This window comes from Microtus ochrogaster, chromosome 5 (assembly GCF_000317375.1).
Source record: "Microtus ochrogaster isolate Prairie Vole_2 chromosome 5, MicOch1.0, whole genome shotgun sequence".
Lineage (NCBI taxonomy): Eukaryota > Metazoa > Chordata > Mammalia > Rodentia > Cricetidae > Microtus > Microtus ochrogaster.
The window spans coordinates 43526844-43546845 of record NC_022012.1 but is presented as its reverse complement, the minus strand read 5'-3'; positions in this window follow the sequence as shown (position 1 = coordinate 43546845).

The following is a 20002-nucleotide window of genomic DNA, read 5'->3' as shown; positions in this document are numbered from 1 at the left end:
AAGAACAATGGCAATGGGTTTCTGATCCTACTGCATGCACTGGCTTTGTGGGAGCCTAGGCAGTTTGGATGCTCAACTTGCTAGACCTGGATGGAGGTGGGGGTTCCTTGGACTTCCCACAGGACAGGGAACCCTGATTGCTTTTCGGGCTGGGGGGGACTTAATTGGGGGAGGGAGAGAAATGGGAGGCGGTGGCAGGGAAGAGACAGAAATCTTTAATAAAAAAAAAAGTTCACTGATAGTGGGCCATCTTTGGTAATCACTTCAAGAGGAAGGAGCATGATCCTAAACCTCAGGACTCTGTGCTTTCAGTCCCTTTTCATGGGGCCTCTAAGTTAGTGATAGCCAAGAGGTTTCATCGTGACCATCAGTCCTGATTAGCTGCCTGGAGTGATAGGGCAAGAAGCAGTGAAGCCACATCTGGACTCAGGTAGAGAGAGTGGGTGATATGTTAGATGTATCTGGTTGTAAGCGAGCTCCAGAGAGTGACGGGCTACATATGTGCCCTGCATTTGCCACCCATGGGCTAAGTGTTGTGGAAGTCACATGGCAGTACTGGGTACCACTGTCCTCAGAAGCCTCCTGCTGTGAGGAAGAGCTAGCCTCTTCTCAGTCAACATTCAATACTCAGCTTTGCTGTTTCCAACCACAGGACGTTAGGCAAGTTACTTAGCCTCTTTGGGACACAGCCATTTGGAAATCACAGCTCTGCATAGTCTCTTGTGGTGATATTTTGTTTGTAATCTAACAAATAAAGCTCGCCTGATGATCGGAGTATGGAGCTAAGTCACTAGCTAGCCACAGAGGTCAGGCAGTGGTGGCATACACCTTTAATCTCAGCACTCAGGAGGGAGGCAGAGGTAGACAGATTTCTGTGAGTTCATGGCCACCCTGGGCTACACTAGATTGACCCAGTCTCAAAGAGAAACAGAGCACTATTAATCCCAGCACTAGGAAGGAGGAGACAGGAAGGGATATGGCTGGGTGGAGAGAGGAATGTAAGGCAGGAGGAGACAGGAGTGCAGGGCATTCGGTCTGAGGATTTGGTGGAGGTAAGAACTAGTGACTGGTTGCTCTGCTTCTCTGATCTTTCAGCCTTTACCCCTATATCTGACTCGGGTTTTGTTACTAACACCAATTAGAAACAGTGCTACAGTATTTACTATATAGTTTCCTTTCATCATGAACAAATTATGTGACACAAACGTCTTGAGGAAGTGGAAGAGACTTTAGAGATTGGCACAGAGTTAGAGAAACATCAGTCTGTAGTGTCGAGGAAGACACACTGGCCGGGGCATCTGATGAGGGCCTCTCACATGTGCTGGTCCAGGAGGCAGAGAACAGCTGGAAGCAAGGGCTGGACTTGATCCCTTAAAGGGCATCTCCCAGCAACCTACTTCTATCTCCCTCCTAAATGTTCCAGAGCCCTGAAAATAGTACCTGAGGGGGACATTTAGCATTCCAGCTGTAATGCGAACATCATAAGACGTCCATATAAAGGGATGGACAAGACGTATAAAGCACCGGGCACACTACCTTACACAAAGCAGGCCTTTGGTGAGTGTTGTTGGCTATTGTTCTATCAATATCAAAGCCTACAAGCTATACTGCTGTAGATACGAGCTTCCTCTTCCTATGATCCACAAAGGTAAAGATCACCCAGTCTTCCCAGATGGCCCATGCTCTCCTTCAAATGCCATTGGACTTGTGGCAGCTCTTCCAGGGTCTGTGTTTTACCTGGAGGCCCTATTATTCCCCTCTCTACTGTTAGACGTTTCAAATCCTCCCCACGGGTTCCCTCCCTTGTTAATGCGATTACACGTGGTGATTGTTTCATTAAGCGCCTTTTCATAGTGTGTTTGGTAAATACCTGGCAGAACGTGAAAGCTAATTATCATCTTAATTGGTGAAGATGAACTGGTACATAATATGTGTGATTTAATTATCAGGGCGAGCCCTCTGAAGGTTAATGAGAAATGAAAACTCATAAGCAAAGGTTCTGGGGTTTCTGGGCAGGTAATTGCTAAGCTTTGGAAATAACAGAGCTGATCTCCATGACTTTAGACCTTGGGGTGCTGACCTTTCCCTTTGCCTGAATCAAAAGATGAGAACTGCGGTCTTATCAATACAGAGAATGATCTATTGTCTACTTAGTTTGTTTACTGATGTGAACTCTCTCTCCCTCCCTCCCTCCCTCCCTCCCTCCCTCCCTCCCTCCGTGTGTGTGAGTGTGTGTGTGTGTGTGTGTGTGTGTGTGTGTGTGTGTATGTAAATTAGGCTTGTTTTCTTGAAGATACCTTCAAGGGTATCTGTTGCTTCCCCTATGTGGTGAGAATCTTGGGAATTACTAAATTCATTGTCCATGTCCTCTTTTGGTCTTGGATTCCTTCTTTCCTGAAGGACTGGGATCTTCTTCACATTGATGGGGCCATGCCTCCCACCCTTGCTGTCTCGCCCCATGCCTGATCTCTTTGCTCCCACCCTTGCTGTCTTGCCTCATGCCTGACCTCTTTTTTCGCACTGCTTTTGTACTTGTCCCATCACAATACAAGATCCCAAAGTTTGCTTGAGAACCAACTCCTTGGTAAACAAATGTTGCCTTTCTAGAAGATTCTTGAACCAGGCGAACTCTTCACCTTAACTGCAACTCTGCTCTCCCCCGGGGTTGTGTTGTTGTTGTTGCTTCCCACGCAGGCTTCATAGTAGTATCTCTTCTCCCTTCTTCAACCCAGAGATCTCCACTAGGAGCTGAGGGTGGCGTCCTCTACCCTCTCCAATGTTATGGGCAGACATTTCCCCTCTACCCCTAGGTTAGGATAGCACCCTTCCCCCAGTCCTGGCTTCCCCAGAGCCCCTGGTAACATGTGTTCTTCACTGGGTACTCCAATCCTACCTCTAGGTTTCCTTGATGCACCCCCTCATCCAACTATTATTTCACTGTATGACCATCCATTGCATGGACCACCTATCTAGCTTCTAGGACTCTCCCAGTGGTGTTCTCCTTGGCCTCCACTTCTTTCACCTCCTATCTGCTCTGTAACCATTGTCTGAATCTGGACAGCGTCCCAACAGTTCCTTCAATCTCTTGCTTTACTATTCCTGCTCAGCCCCTTGTGCCCTCTCTCATCATCACCTCTTGTTCCCTGTGTCCTCTCTCCAAAGACCTCTCTTTCCTCCCTCACCACCTACCTTGTGGTTTATCATTTGAGTTACTTTCCTGCCAACACTTTATTCTCTTGCCATTCCAAACTATCACTAATCCACAATACTTTCGTCCTCTCTCTCTTTGCTATGGCTCACTGCAGGCAGAGCACTTTCCCCTGGTTTTTTTTTTCTTTTTTCTTTTGTGATCGAGACTAAAATTTCCATGCGCCTTGTTTTACATAGCCAAGTGTGGGCAGTGGTGATGATGTGCTGGTTCTGAGCCAGCGACTTGGAAGACTTCCGATATTTCTGGTTCTCCTTCTTCAACCTTTACCAGCACAGGAGGAGAATACATCTGGGTAGCTTTGGAGTTTGAGAAGAACGGAGCAGACTCAGACACATAGGCCTGCAATGTAATACAGAACCACACAGCTAGCATGAAGACACATGAGCTCAATAAATGTTTATTATTGCTATAAACCACTGAGATTGGAAATAGTTTATTACATAGTATCACTGCATCAGTAACTAATGGAGCCTTCTGGATCTTAATCCTCTTTCCAGACCGTTCCCATCAATATTCAAACATGTGTATCTCTTCCTTCTTACAAAACAAATCTAATTCTACCCCACTCCCTTCCCCCTCCATGGACTTTTTTACTTGCTGCCACCTCACTGTCTACTCTCAGGTGAAATACACCTTTTCTTTCTTACTGTCTACTCTTGGGTGAGATACCTCTTCTTACTGTCTACTCTTGGGTGAGATACATTTTTTTCTTACTGTTTTCTGGACTCACCTTCCTGCAGTCTGAAAGTGTTCCCCATTTCCCTGAACCTGCTCTTGCCAGGATTTACCCAAATAACATTTACTGGGCACCTGCTCCGTGCTCTGCCTAGGGAAACAAATACAAAAACACTGGTAGAAGCCTTGACAGTCTGGCGGGGCTTTGAACATGTTACTAACCAACATACTAAGCTGCACGGGAGTGGAAAGGGTACACAGGGGTATACACAAACACAAATCCAGAGGTTAGATACCTAAGTTAGATAAAGAATAAACAGAACTTAGCAGAGAAAAAAAAAAGGTATGTGAGAGGGACACTTTTCAATCATTAGGAGGAAATAATTGTCCCCTCAAAGATACAAATCCCATCACTTAAAATCTTTTTGTTTTTGATCTGTGCAGTCGTGTGAGGGAAGATCTTTGTTGATCATTTTATCCTCAATGGGCTTCTCATAAGAATTTGATAATATTAACAAGCAAAAAGTTAACAAGATTCTCTCAGGTGAAACATTAGAATCACCAGCCAATGCTACTCCCTAAATTTCTTGGCACAGTTTTATTGATAATTAAGTACTAAAGTAAAACCGGTATTTGTTTCATGTCTAGCACAATATTACGTGCAGAGTTGGTGCTTCATAAGTGCTTATTAAATGCATATGATGATTGGTAACCAAGAACGTGGGCTATTCTATAACCCTATAGCTGTGATCCAGTCTCAGGGGACAGAAAGCGATGTTCTGAAAAGATATGACAATTTTCTAAGATCACTTCCGGAAGAAGTACTGATCTCATCATACTTTAAGCTTCCTGTGGCAAAGCCTACAGTTTTCCTTGGAGCAAATAGGGCCAAGATACATGCAAACTACAGGACTGAGGAAGCCTCGCATGAATGAAACATGAGTTGGACCTGAGATGTAGTGCCATTTTGTAAGATGAGAGATTTGTTCTGTAAGATGGTAAAGGTACACGTCTAAATATTGATCAACCAAAACTTGCTCAGAAAGGGAATTGATGGTGAAGGGACCAACAGCAACACAGGAACAGAAGCAGTGATGATGGATAGATTGGTGGGCCAAGGATTCGTACTGTACAAAAGGCCATAACCAAAGGCCAGATTGAAGTCAACGGTCAAATAGTAACTCTTCCTCCCTGATAGCTGAGTCTCAAATTAACTCTAATTAAAATCATCTGGAGCAAAAGGAAAATGTGTTAACATACAAATAAGTGTTACCAGGCAGAAGAAAGGACACCAGCATCTTTTCCCTCTCTATATACAAGTTCTTGTTGGACTTGTATGTATGTAATGTATGTAAGGACATACATTCATAACAGTAGACATGGATACACAGCTCCCAAATTGAGTCATACCACTGAGACCAGAGACCCCTTTCTTAGATAGCTGCAAGTCCATTGCAATTCCTAAAGCCTTGAATGGGACTTAGTGTCAGTTCCATTCAAGTCAGTTTAATCTGCATGCAAATCTTAATGGATCAAGAAGTGTCTGAGATGAAACAAGAGAACCACTGAAGCTAGTGGAACCATCAGAAGAGAGCTCAGTGGGAAACGGTGCTGCCCAAGTCCCAGCCACAGCTTCATGTGGTAGGTAATAGCATCAGGTGTGTTTGTGGAGGGAGCCAACACAGTCTGTGTGACCATTCAGAGTTTATTGAAGCCTGTAATGTTGATTGATATTCTGTGGATTTGCTTCAACTTGCTCTTCACAATTTTGAGTAATTTTATTTTTGTATCACAGAAAGATTAGGAATTGCCTGACACTAAGACTTCAAACCTATATTCTGATGGGCTTTTGTCCTGGGAACCTTTACCACTTCTTTATAACTTGCATGCAAATGAAGCATAAGAGAAGCTATAGCTTGATTTAAAAAAATAAGCAACAAAATTCAGCTCGCTGCAATCCTAGCAACCTGGGATACCTACAGTTAACTGACTGGTATATAATTCCCTGGGATCTTTGAATAATTTTTAAAATAAAACTTTGAGCGTACTGTGCATATAGTTTCATATCCTGACTTTTATTTGACAATGTGCGCTGAACGCCTTTTCATGTCCATAAATCACACATCTCATTGTCACAGTCACGAAGTGTTTTACTTTCCTGGTCTTGTGGATGATAATCTATTGTCTGACATCTAAGTTGTCATCGAACTTCGGATGTCATAACAGTAAATGATGGCTCAGTGGACCTCTTTATGCATTCAGTGGGACCTGCTCTTCTCACTTCTCAGAAAGTCCTCCCACCACGAGTGATTCCTTCCTCACCATCACACGTTCTCCCTTCTCTTAAAGCAAAAGGCAAGTGTAGTACTCTCCCGTCCTTCTCCCTTTCACTGATTATTAAGGACCACCAGCAAAGGGATAATGTCTGCCTTGGTCAACTTTCTGGAAACAATGCCAACACATAAGCAGTACTCCATCAGCATCTGCAGAGTATCCAGGAAATAAATTACTCAGGACAAAAATGCTAAGCCAAAGGTTCCCTCTTGCCAAGGCATACGATGCATGTCCAAACTGGCTGCTTGCAAGGCCTCGCACAGACTTGCTTTTGCTCTGATAGTGTGTGAGGTTACTCATTTCCCCATAGCCTTGATGCATGTGAAAATTTGAGAATCATTTCTCTCCATGGGCTCTGTCTTGGGACCCCCTGACTAGAGTGATGTGCAGTGGTTCGTAGAGGAGGTTCAGCACAGTAGGGTATAAACATAAAAGTGCGTGTTTTCCAAGCTTTGCTTTCTACTATGTTTTGTTGAATCCCTTTTCCCCATCACTTAGTGATATTTTGAGGGAAAAAAATGAATGTTCCTGTCACTTTTGGTCATCAAAAATTCAGTCTAGTTAGTTCCAAACAAAATCTGTGTTTGTTTCAAAGCTCTTCTTTCCTCTGCCATCTCAAGGCCCAGGAAGCTCTGGGATCCCAGGGGTGGAAGAGCTGTGTGGTATCTTCTCTCACTTTCCTTCTCTTCCTTTTCTTGTGTTCTAGACTTGGGAGCAGGAAAAGGGATAGGGATATGACAGGCCCTTCAGCCCAGGGGGGAGCAGAAGTCATGAAGGGGGCTTCTCTAATCTTGGTCAGTTAGGTATAGTTCTATGGGACAAGGATGAGTGCTGGTCTGGCAGTCTCCATGTGGACTGTAGGGCTCTTTGTTGGAGCAACATTCAACTCACCCAGACTTTCCTTTCATGTAAGGACTCACTCAGAAAAAGGGAAAGTCTCCATCAGCATCTCTGAGAGGAGATCTCATAACTTTCTCTAGCAGCCAGTCTGACTAATCCCACACCCCTTTAAATCAATCCACAGAAAACGTTAGTCTTTCTCTCTGCCCTTCAAAGATCAGGGGGGGGAAAGGATGGAAGCACCTCCAGTTCTTCCTCCGTAGGTCCTGGTTATGAAGCTATTGCCTCAAAATGAAGCAGTCCTTCCTGGAATGCTTGGGGAAGCTCTGAAGACTCAGGAAGTAAAACTCACTAGGCTCAGAGAGCCCCTGAAAGTTACAGGATTCACAAGGTCCCTCCCTAAGGTTATATAAGCATCAGCAATGGCTAGGGAGAGGAGATTTAGGCTGAGCTGCATGCAAGTTGTGTAGGGAGTTCCAAAAATACAGCTTTTGTGATTCATTGCCCTGCTGAGGTGGGCTTTTGGATGATGCAAGTGCTTTTGAGCCATCCAGATTCTTAAAAGTAACTCCTTACTCATACTCCTGTAGGTGACCCAAATACACTACCGGTGGTTTCTTTGGCCTTTGGTACTCTATTTAAGGTGAATAGACATTTGCTCATGTCTCAGCAACCCTACACATATTCCTTCTCCTCTGCTGACATGAGATACATCCACACTTCTTTTGCGGAAATCTCTAGACCACATGTGGCCACTGTTTTTCAGTCCTGTATGTCTCCCAGGGGAGATAAAGGACAAGATACTACAATGGTAACCATTCTGTGGCCATCTCTTCACACCATTTCCCATCCTCACCTTATATAAATGAGAGTAGAGGGACAGAGGTCAAGCTAGAAGGGCAGGTTGAAGGCGGCAGGTCAATCCCGCAACCGGTGACTTGCAAACTGCAGTGGCAGAGTGTGTTGGCTCTGCTCCTTGGCATATCTAGTTAGAACACGGGCTTCGTTGGTGCTTCTCTTATGCTTTGGTTTGTGTCTTGACTTTAGTTCTAGGCAGCAGAACAATCTCATCATTTTACTGCAGATGTGTTCATCTTAATTCACAAAAATATTTATGCAATTATCGCAGAAGTTGATTGCATATGGCTATTTCTTGAAGTGACACTAAGGGAAAAAAGCTGCAGGTGAGACCAAGCAATTTGTGATTAAAGGAAAAATTTCCACATAAAGAGAAGTGAGGTTGAGCCCAGGATTCTGCAAGGTAGGGCTGTGGGAGGACAAAGAGAGAGACCGTGAAGAAGTAGCGGCTCTTGTGCCTCCAGGAGTCTGGAAGGTCAAGAACCTCTCGTTCAGTGAAGGCAATCAATGTCACATGCAAAACACAGAGGGAGAAGAGGTCCTAGTAAAAGCCTGGATCAAGTTCGTCCTCCAAATCAAATGCCACATCCAAAGACTCTGGCTGAAATCCCCGCCTTCCCACTGTCAATGCCTATAGCGGTTCGTTCTATCACTTCCAGCACTTGAGCCTTTAAAGCTGATTGAGTATCTGCAGAATTTGTGGATGGGAGGATGGATGGCAATAACTCTCCCAGCCCCAGTATCCATTGGAAGAGAAATCTGGGACAGGATCTCAATGAATCATTTACAATGACAGGGCCCTCTCTTCCTTGCTGGGTGGTCTGTGGAAGTTAGATGTTCATTGAAGTAATTACAGTCAGTGTTGGTGACCTTGGGATTCATTTATCTTGACTTCAGTGACATTGGTTTCTTGGTTAGCAATTAGCTTACCAGAACCCTTGATGGCATAATCTGTCCATTTACATAATTAAGACATAAGTCTTTGGCTTGGATAGTAGCCAGGGCACTGGACACTAAGGGCAGCAGGTGCCTGGCAGCTCAAGTCCCAGCATCATGATCCTACCAGCTGAGCCCATTTACCCCGTGACTTCAGTGGCCTGAGAACTTCTCTTTAGGCACGTATTTTTAAGGGCTGACATCAAGATTGGCCTACTAAACCTGGACTCAGAGAGAGGCTCTGATGGTTTTTAAATCTCTTCACAGTTGCATTCTTGTTCCTTCAAAGAGTGAAGTCCAGTTATCCTTCCCTTCAGTATAAACCAGTCAGTAAATCAGCAATACTGGTCCCTCCCTCCCCTTCTCTCTCTCCCTCACATCATCCTTCCTCCCCCCTCCCTTTCTCCTCATCCTCTCAATTTGTCTTGGGGGGACATGATTACTGGGCTATGATGCTGTTCAAGCAGCTCATTGAATCCCCCCCCCCCCGTGGAAACACCGAGGCTGTCTACCAACTGACAGCATGCCCTGGCCAGCCACACTAGTGAGCAACAGTGGACATGAGTACTCCTGCCCCCACCAAGGTTTCAAATGGCTATAGCCCAGAAGCCAACCCTATGAGACACCAAGAAAGAACCTGCCAGTCAAGTTTTCCCCAGTTTCCTGACTGTGATAGTAAATGTTTATTAGGATATATGTTTTTAGAAATGATTTATTGCACATATAAATCATGCGCAATAGAGGGCTTGGTTATGACATTTTTATTCATGCGCATGGTATATTTCGGCCGCATCCACCCTCTGTTATTCTCTCTTGTCCTCCTCACACTCTTACTGATCCTCTCCCTCACCCTCGTCCACTTTCATGTCTTTCTTATGATCGGATGGATTTTACGAAGGCTGCTCTCACGAGCAAGGGTAAGGATTTGTTTGCAGGAGCCTAGATACCTTATTAGTGACTATGCAACAGAAGAAAATGGTTCTCCTCCACCAACCACTAGCTGCAGTTGAATTCTCAGGAAGGGCTGGGCCCCATGAATCCCGAGCCACACCGTGACAGGCTACTTTTGGGCCCCATCATGTGCGACTTTGTGCAGATTAATCACAGCTTCTAGGAATTCAAGAGTGTAACAGACATGTCATGCTCAGAGCACAGAATTCTACACTTCCAACCCCTCCTCTGGCTCTTACATTCCTTCTGCCCTGCCTTCTTGGGGGAAGCGATGTAGATGAAACACTTATGGCTGAGCATTTGGCAGCCATTCTCCTACCTGTTTTAACTAGTTACGAGTCTCTGCAGGCATTTTTGTCCAATGCAAAAAGAAGCTTCTCTGACCAATGCAGACAGGAGTGTTAGTCTATGATCCTAAGCATAGTTAATTAGAAGGAAACGTGGCAGGTATGTCATATCTCTATTTAGGAAACAATGGTAGGGTCCACACTAGGGCCTATGATCTCTCAAGCCATGGTCTTTTGACTGGGTTTACAGAAACAGAAGTGAATTCTTTCCTGTGGATCAGGCCTCAAATCCAATCAAAAGTGATTAGCTACCCCATAACATACTGTCATTATTGCATCATTGTGCACACCCTGCCTGCCTGGTCAATATTGCTACACACAGGGTACACAATTCAGTGAAAGTTCATAAGGAGCCTGTATAGAACCTTCTGGTACTGTGAGGTCTAGACAACAGGAAGAAAGCTTCCAGCCCAGTTCCAGCCTGATTTCTGCAACCAGGATAAGACACAAAGTTTTGAGAAACCTGTCACATACAATAACTAATACATAGGATATTAATTTTTTCAATGCTGTTTTTAAATAAATCTTTTTTTTTTTTTTTTGGTTTTTCGAGACAGGGTTTCTCTGTGGCTTTGGAGCCTGTCCTGGAACTAGCTCTGTAGACCAGGCTGGTCTCGAACTCACAGAGATCCTCCTGCCTCTGCCTCCCGAGTGCTGGGATTAAAGGCGTGCACCACCATCGCCCGGCTTAAATAAATCTTTTTAAAGTTTATTAGCTTACGTGTATGCATGATTTGCCTGCATGCATGTATGTCTGTGTGCCACATGTGTGCCTGGTAGCCCAAGGAAATAAGAAGAGGGTGTCTAATCCCCTGGGAGTAGAGTTAGAGAAAGTTGTGAGCAGCTTTGAAGGTGCTGGGACTCGATCTCAAGCCCTCTGCAAAAGTCCCTAATGATGGTGATCACTGAACATCTCTTCAGCCCCCGATGCTGGTTCTTAAAGAAAGAAAGAATATGATTGTAATATCAAAACAACTGAAAGTGTTCATATTCTAGACCACAAATTCCTCTGACAAGAATTTGCCTTATAAAAATGTCTGAAATTTAAGTACTCCCATGTATTTATAAAAGGTTCATATTATAAATGGCATCTTCTCTAACAGTAAAAAGAGAAATTTATGGGCATTCTTATCGCTAGAGTTTAATACGTGACAGAGAAAAGCTGAGTAATTCCCTTCTAAGCACTAAGTAAACTAACTTTACATTAAAAAAAACCTCAAAATTCCAAATCCAGATGGTTTAATTAGTAGCTGTCTTAATTAGGATTTATAGTGTGGTGTTTTTTAAAAAAATGACCACAAACAATTTGTGGAGGGAAGGTTTATTTTCTCTTATCGCTTGTAGTTGATTATCCAGGGAGCTCAGGGCAGGAACCCAAGGCAGAACTTGGAGGCAGAAACTGATGCAGAGGCCCTGGAAGATCTATCTGCTTACTAACCTGTTCCTCAACAGCTTGCTGGGTCTGATTTCTTATACTAACTAAGACCACCAGCCCAGGGACGAAATTGGCCACAGTGAGTTGGGCCTTCCCACATCAATCGTCAATCAAGAAAAAGTACCACAGGCCAGCCCACAGGCCAATCTGATGGGGACATTTTTTTCAATCAAGGTTCTCTCTTCTAAAAGGACTCCAGCTCCTGTCAAGTTGACATGAAACTAGACCGCACTGTAAGTTCACCAGCAATTTATGGGGGGTGGGGGGGTATAAATCTTTATACAAACAATCCCAATACAGAAACAGAGAGGGAGAAGAATCCCCAAGTTAAGCAGAACATTAACTCTGAACGTTGACAAAAATGGTTTTTAAAGGGAAAATTATGTGTAATCACGATTCATATCATATGTATTCATACTCATATGTATTCATGATCATTAGCAGAGATTCAAAACTTTCAAACAGTATTTTAGAAATGGCAGCAGAGACTGGCGAGATGGCTAAGAAGGAGAAGGAACCTGTGGCCAAGCCTGATGACCTGGGTTTGATCCCCAGAACCCACATGGTAATGGGAGAGTACTATCAGAACTAGCCTTCTGTTATCCATTTCTGCAAACGAGCTCCCTATAAATATAACACAGAACTGAAAGATAGATTCAGAATTGTTTTTAAAAATCGAAGTAGCTTACTCGGAACTGAGTGTTCCAAGGTCTCTCACACTCTGCATAAGGTCTCCATCAAATCCCTCCCAACACAGGGCTCAGACAACCCCATGGAAGAGGAGGTAGAAAGAGCAGAAGAGCCAGAAGTGATGAAGGACACCGAGAAAGCAAGGCCCTCTAAGCCACCATGATCCAAGCTCATATCAACTCACAGAGACTGAGGCAGCATGCCTAGGACCCGCAGAGTCTGCACATGTCCTCTCCATGTATTTTGTGGTTTCCAGGTCAGTGTTTAGATGGGATTCCTGAGTGTGTGAACAGTGGGTCTCTGATTGTTGTGTGTCTTGGGCTATTTTCCTTCTGCTTGTTTTGTCAAATTCCAATGTGTTAGTTTTTGTTTTATTTTGCTTTATTATTTATTTATTTTTATCCTTGTTTGTTTTCTCAGGAAAGACAGAAAGGGAATGTATCTGGGTGGGAGGGCAGAGGGAGGGATGGGAAGGCATAGATGGGGGAAACTGTAATTGGGACATATTATGAAAGAAAGAAATCTATTTTTAAAAGAGAGAGAGAGAAAGAGGCCACAAATTTGGGCGATAATTGGAGGGAACCTGGAAGAGGTAGGAAGGAAACAAAGGAAGGGGGAATGATGTAATTATATCTGAACTAAAAAAAATTAAAAAGAAAAGTCATTGGGGGAGAGTGATGGGGAGAAAAACACATTATCACAAAGTGGGAAATTATCTCTTAACAAAATGCAATATTTATTGATGATTTTAAAGAGTCATTTACCTGAAAGAAAAAAAAACACAGAAAGAGTGCTTTCCTAACACTGTAGGGAATGTTAGAAAACAGAAACTGATGTTTAATACTAATGGCTAAAGCCCAGCATTGGATTGCAGATCTTGCCTGGTTCATTATGGCAAGAAAAATAAACTAAAAGTACAAAGATTACAAATGAAGAAATAAAACAGTCACTGTTCACTGGCAAAATTATTACGCATCTAGAAATTATGAAAGAGTTTACATTTGAACTATTATCATTAAGAAAAGATTAGTAAGCTTGCTGCATACAAAAAAATGGTATTTTGCAAGAAACTGCTATTTTTGCATACAAGCCACTAATAGAAAATGAAATTTATGAATTATGTATTTCAGCATCTAGGAATACAGCTGTCTCCCACTATGATGGACATTGAAGAGTTTTGCTAAAGTGGAAAACAAGACGTCTGGGATTCCACAGCATAAGATGCTGCCTCCATGTGGCACAGTCGATTAGAGGAGTGAGCATAATAAACAATAAATTCTACTCCAAAGAGAAAATGATGAAACCACTAGAAATAATCAAAGGGGTGGTAGGAAAGGTAGGAACTATAGAGAGACAGAAGCCCAGAATGGGGAAAATGAGCAAGGTTAATATGGCTTCAGCCATGGTTCTGCAGCATAAGAATGAGTGGGGAAAGACAGAAGCTTCATCCAAAAGGTAAGCGATGCAGATTTAGTAAAAAGGACCCAGGACTCCTGCCCATGAAAGAAGCCTTCCAGCATAGTGGGTCAGCAGTCCAGAAGAGGTTCCTTCTATCCATACCATATATTGGGGAATCTCACTCAGAAACCCTCTTGAGAAGACACCTAGTATTTAAGACTGAGCTACACTGAAACCCTGAAAAAAAATTATACATATCAAGGATACTTGAAGTCAGCCAATCACAGGTCCAGGGTGGACACAGGTATGGGAAGCAGTCTGGAAGACATGGTGGACATACCAAGAAGTACAGGTGGCCCAAGAGTCATCTTGAAGGACAAGGTGGTTGGTAGCCCTAGTCTCTAGCAAGCTATTGACCTTAACACCTGAGAATAGCAATGGTGTCTGTCCCTGAGCTGAAGTCAGTGGGTGGCCAGACCTTTGGAACCACCCATCTGTCTTGAATTTGATTGCCGGAAGAACTGAAAGCGCTGAAGTTTCAGTGTGCTCCTTAGCTTCTACCACTCAGCTCTCCGGCAGCGTGTTTGCTGCTGTGTACATCAGGAAAGCACAGACATGGGTTATCTTTTACAGATGGACCTCAGTAACGATTTCTTCTTTCACTCTTCAGTGTACTCAGGAGACACTTTGCCAGAACACTGGCTTGTTGTGGAACATTACTTTAACCGCATAAAGATGCGGTGTACTTGTTTTACCTTGCCTGACTAAGGCACCTGATTGGTGTAATAAAAAGCCAAACCTTCATCCAGCAACTGATGGAAACAGAGGCAGAGACCTGCAGCAGAGCACTGGGCTGAACTCCCAAAGTCCAGTTAAAGAGTGGGAGAAGTGAGAATATGAGCAAAAAGGTTAAGACCATGATGGGGACACCCACTGGAACAGTTTACATGAGCTAATGGGAGCTCACCAACTCCAGCCAGACAGGGAAGGAACAAGCATAGGACCAAACTAGACCTTGTGAATGTGGATGACAGTTGTATGGCTGGGGCAGACTATGGGACCACTGACAGTGGCACCAGAATTTATCCCTACCGCTTGTACTGGCTTTTTGGGACCCATTCTCTTTGTATGGATACCTTGCTCAGGATATTCAATCGTACGACATGAACATGTGCTCTACTATGTTCATAGCAGCATTGTCTGTCATAGCCAGAACCTGGAAACAACCTAAATGCCCCTCGACTAAAGAATGGATAAGGAAAATGTCATACATTTATACAATGAAGTACTACACAGCAAAAAAAAAAAAAATAATGATTATGATGATGTCATGAAATTTGCAGGCAAATGGATGGATTTAGATAACACCATATTGAGTGAGGTAACATATATGTACTCACTCATAAGTGGCTTTTATACATAAAGCAAAGAAAACCAGCCTACAATTTACAGTCCCAGAGAACCTAGACAATAATGAGGACCCTAAGAGAGACATACATGAATCTAATCTACATGGGAAGTAGAAAAAGACAAGATCGCCTAAGTAAATTGGGAGCATGGGAAGGGAAGGGAAGGGAAGGGAAGGGAAGGGAAGGGAAGGGAAGGGGAGAGGAAGGGAGGGGAGCATAGAAAAATGTATGGTTTAATAAAATCAATAAAAAAGTTAAAAAAAAAATAAGATCCAACTATTTATTGTTTGCAAGACACACCTCTCACTGGCAACTTGGGAGGTTGAGGCTGGAAGGTTGCAAACTCAAGGTACACTTGCATTACAGAGTAAGGCCCAGGCCATCCACGGTAACCTAGTGAGACCTTGAGTCAAAATTCAGAAAAGAATTTTAGGAGGGCCAAGTATATAAACACATGGCTCAATGGCAGAGCACTTGCTAGCACCTATGAAATCTCTTATTGTGTTCTAATACTGAAGAACGAGAGAGAGAAAGGGGGAAAGGAAAGGCAGGAAGGGGAAAAGCACAAGTAAAACGCAAATCAATAGATGGAGAGAAATACTGAAAATCATGACAGAAATTAATGGAAAGATGCTTGGAAGAATAAGTCAAAGAATCGAGACACCAATGTGTTACAGCTTAAAGGTAAAATGTCTCCCATAAGCTCATGGGGTTAGACCCCAGATCCCAAGCTAATGACACTGTTTAGGAAGGTTATGAAATCTTTTAAACCTGGTGCCTAGCTGGCAAGTGCCGACCACTGGAACAGAGCCAGAGAGTCATAGCTAACTCCAGGTATATCCCAAGATAACTGCTTCTTGATCTGCCAAGATGTGAACAAGCAAACTTATGCTCATTCTGCCAAAGACCCAGACATTTCACCACCAAGCCTTTCCCAACATGATGGTCTAGGTGCTTTCAAAGTGTGAACCAAAATAAATCTTTACGCCACTAAATTGCTTCTTGTAAGATATTTGTCATAGTAATGATAACAACAAAATAACTAAATCAAAAGATAAAAGTTGGTTCTTTGAAAAGTTTGGAAACCCTTGACCAAATAAACTTAAAGAAAGTAAGGAAAGAATAATATCAATAAAATTAGAATAAAAGTGAGCATTAAAACAGATGCCAACAAATCCAGAGACTCAAATGGAGTATACTTTGAAAATGTATTTCTGAAAAGATAGAAATGATAGATAGGTGGACAGATTTTACCTACCAAGATTAGATCAAGAGAATTTAAGCATCTTAAAGAGATCTATAATGAGCAAAGAATCTCCCAATAGCCCAAGACTAGAGACAGCCACTGCAAAATTCTACCAGACTAAAGAACAAATACAAGTTCCATATGATTTCATTAAAAAAATAAACTGTCAAACTCATTCTTTAAAGACAACAGTATTCTGGTACCCAAACTGGGTAAGGACACAACAAAAACAGAAAACTAATGGGCCAACTTCTCTGATGAACATAAATACAGTAATTCTCAATATAATACTAGCAAACTGAGCTCAGCAGCACATTAAGAAGGCTACTTACTCTGATCAAGGTGTTTTCATTCCACGGGTGTAAGAACAGTTCGATATCACAGATCAATAAATGTAATATAGCACACAGACTCGAGGATAGAAATCACATGACTTCTCAAATTAAAGGGATCATGCAGGAAATACGTTTGACATAATTCAATACATTTTGCTAGAAAAGCCCCAAAGAAAGTAGAAACAGAAGGAACGTGCCTCAACATAATAAAGGCTGTATAATAAATCCATAGCCAGCATCTTATGAAATAGAGAAAACATGAAAGCATTCCATTTCAAATCAGGAGTGAGACAAAGGGACCAACTCTCTATGTACTTCTTCAATGTAATGCTTGAAATATAAGAGCTATAACGCAAAAGAGAAAAGAAGGGGATGCAAATGGGAAAGGAAGAAATCAACCTATCCTTATTGACAAACAATATGATCCTATACCTAAAAGATCCTAAAAACTCCACCAGGAAACTTTCCTAGCTATTATACTAAGTGTTTAACAGATATTCAAGTAAGAGGATGCAAAATCAGCATACATTATTAACCAAGTGTTTTTCAAGTCAGGTACAGTGGCTCACATGTGTAATTGAAGCACTCAAGAGTCTGAAATAGGACGGTTGTATTGAGATTTGAGACCAGACTAGCGCACAGAGCGACTTCCAGGCCAGACTGGGCTATAGATTAATGTGTTGGCATTTTATTTGTATTTTAATAAATAAAGCTTGCCTGAAGATCGGAGAATAAGACAGCCCCACTGGTCAGCCTTACAGACCAGGCAATGGTAACACACATCTTTAATCCCATTGGCCGCACTAGTTGCCATAGAAACCAGGTGGTGCATGCCTCTAATCTTAGTGGCACACACCTTTAATCCCAGAACTAGTGAGAATTATAAAGTGGGAGGAGACAGCTCTCAGACACAGTCTCATTCTGAGATTCCTGGAGGCAGAATCACCATTTTTGGACTGAGGTCAAGGTAAGAGCCAGCAGCTGGCTATTTTGCTTTTCTGACCGTCAGGTTGAACCCCAGTTTCTCTCTCTGAATTTTTTATTAACCATGCTTCAGAATAAGTCCTTGTCCAAAACACAAACAAACAAAAATGTAGTCTTTCAACTTTTTGATTTTTCGAGACAGGGTTTCTCTATGTAGCTTTGGAGCCTGACCTGGAGCTCTCTCTGTAGACCAGGCTGACCTCGAACTCACAGAGATCTGCCTGATTCTGCCTCCTGAATGCTGGGCTTTAATGTGTGGGACACCACTGCCCAGTGTTTTTCTACTTTCTACCAGCTTACATACTAAGGACATAATCAAGGGGGGGGGGGGAAGGGTCTCATTCACACTAGCTTTAAAAAAAAAAAGAAAATAGAAATAAAACCCAGTCAAAGAGGTGAACTATTCCTACAACCAAAGCTCTAAAACACTGAACAGAGAAACTGAAGAAGACAGTAGACAACTGAACGAATCCTTACTCATGGATTAACAGTTAAGAGTGTGAAAATGCTGCATTGCCAAACGGGATCTGTAGGCCCCCCCATAACCCACTCCTCCTTGTCTGCTGTCTGTGCCTGTGATGACAGCCACTTGGATTTGAACGAGATGGATTCTCAACAAACAGGGAACTGTGGATGACAACAAACACTATATCTCATACCTAGCAATTTACTTCGTAATGCGGATCAGAACGTGTCTCGTGATGCATTCTGGAGCTATACGTTTATAGATTTTCCTTCTGATGTCGAAATAGCGTTGATTGTAGGATGAATCAGCCAGATTTCTGCAACTGTAATGAAATACCTGAGTTAAAATTAAAAGGAAGGAAGATTTTATTTTAATACACCATTTGGGAGGTTTAAGTTCATGGTCAGTGACTGCTGATAACAATAATATTATATGCTCTTTCTATCAAGTAAAACATACAATTTGAATGCTTTTACTATGAAAGTAGTTAAAAGATTGATAAGATAGATATACTTACCTTGATTTAATCACAAAGTATATGCATACTGGAACATCACATGGTATATTATACATATATACAAATTATACAACTATTTTAAAAAGGATTAGGGTAACTGCTGGTGAGAAGAAATGCCCATATTGGGGGAAGGATTACAAAGATCTTCTGTGATGATTACTGGGGTGCGAGAGGAGAGGACAAATAGTTTCTTCAACACAAAGGGTTAAATATTCTCCCCCTTCCAAGTTCATGTGTTCGCATCTAGGATCTCAGAAGTGATTGAAGATAGTCTTTATGGAGGTCATGAAGTTAAAGCAAGGCCATGAGGTTGGGCTGATGTTCAATATGACTGATGTCTTTGTATGGAGAGGAAATTTGGAGATGAGAATGTGCTTAGTGGGAAAGCCAAGGAAAAGAGAGAAGATAGCCATGTGCCACAGAAAGTCTCCAAATTGATCTGCCCCTCTCCATGGTGATTCGTGGTTTCTAACCTCCAGAGCCAAGTCAGTTCAGAGTCCTGGGTCCTTTGTCACAGCAGCCTTAGGAAACTAATATGATTGGAGCCTGGGTAGATAGACAGATATGTAATGGAACAAGAGCAGAAAATGTGAGTGATTGATGCCCTTGTTTCCAGACAGTAAAAACTGCAAGTGTTTGGGAACAAAGACCAATGCCAAGTGCTCTTTTCCAGCAAAGAAAAAACAATGCTCTTCCACGGTGTGGCTTTGCTCCTAGAAACTCTGTGACTAGATAATTCCGCACCCAGAAAAGAGCAAAGAGCTTCAGATGAACACGCAGCCAGCTCATCAGCAGTGACATTTAACACACATGCGGGTGGGCACATGCACACACACACATACAGAGAGAGAGAGAGAGAGAGAGAGAGAGAGAGAGAGAGAGAGAGAGAGAGAGAGGCACACCGTACATGTTGACTTCTTTAGAGACTATTCCAAACCATGAAATAAAAACACCACTGTGCAAGCGCATTCTCACTTGTCTCATTATCATTGGTGTGGCAGCCCAAACAATCTGGAAGTCACTTGGCTGCTCATCCCCTGAGGGTAGCTGTCTGAATGATGGTTCATCTGTGGGACACTGTGTTCCAGTGCTGTGAGTGACATCTGCATTATTGCATGCATGCTCTTAGCCAATGCCCCACACTGAATCTCAGCCTGTATTATAAAAACCATTGCACAGTTTTGATAATGATATAGTATATGACAATATCATAAAGGACTAATGCAATGTTGAAGCAGGACAGTCTCCTGTGAAGACCCTACTAGTAGTTAAGCAACTTTATCTTCTAAGTTCATTCCTACAACCTAGCTAGAGGAGGAGGGGGCACATCCAAGAGTAACCAGAACCACTGATCCTAAGGTCAATGACAA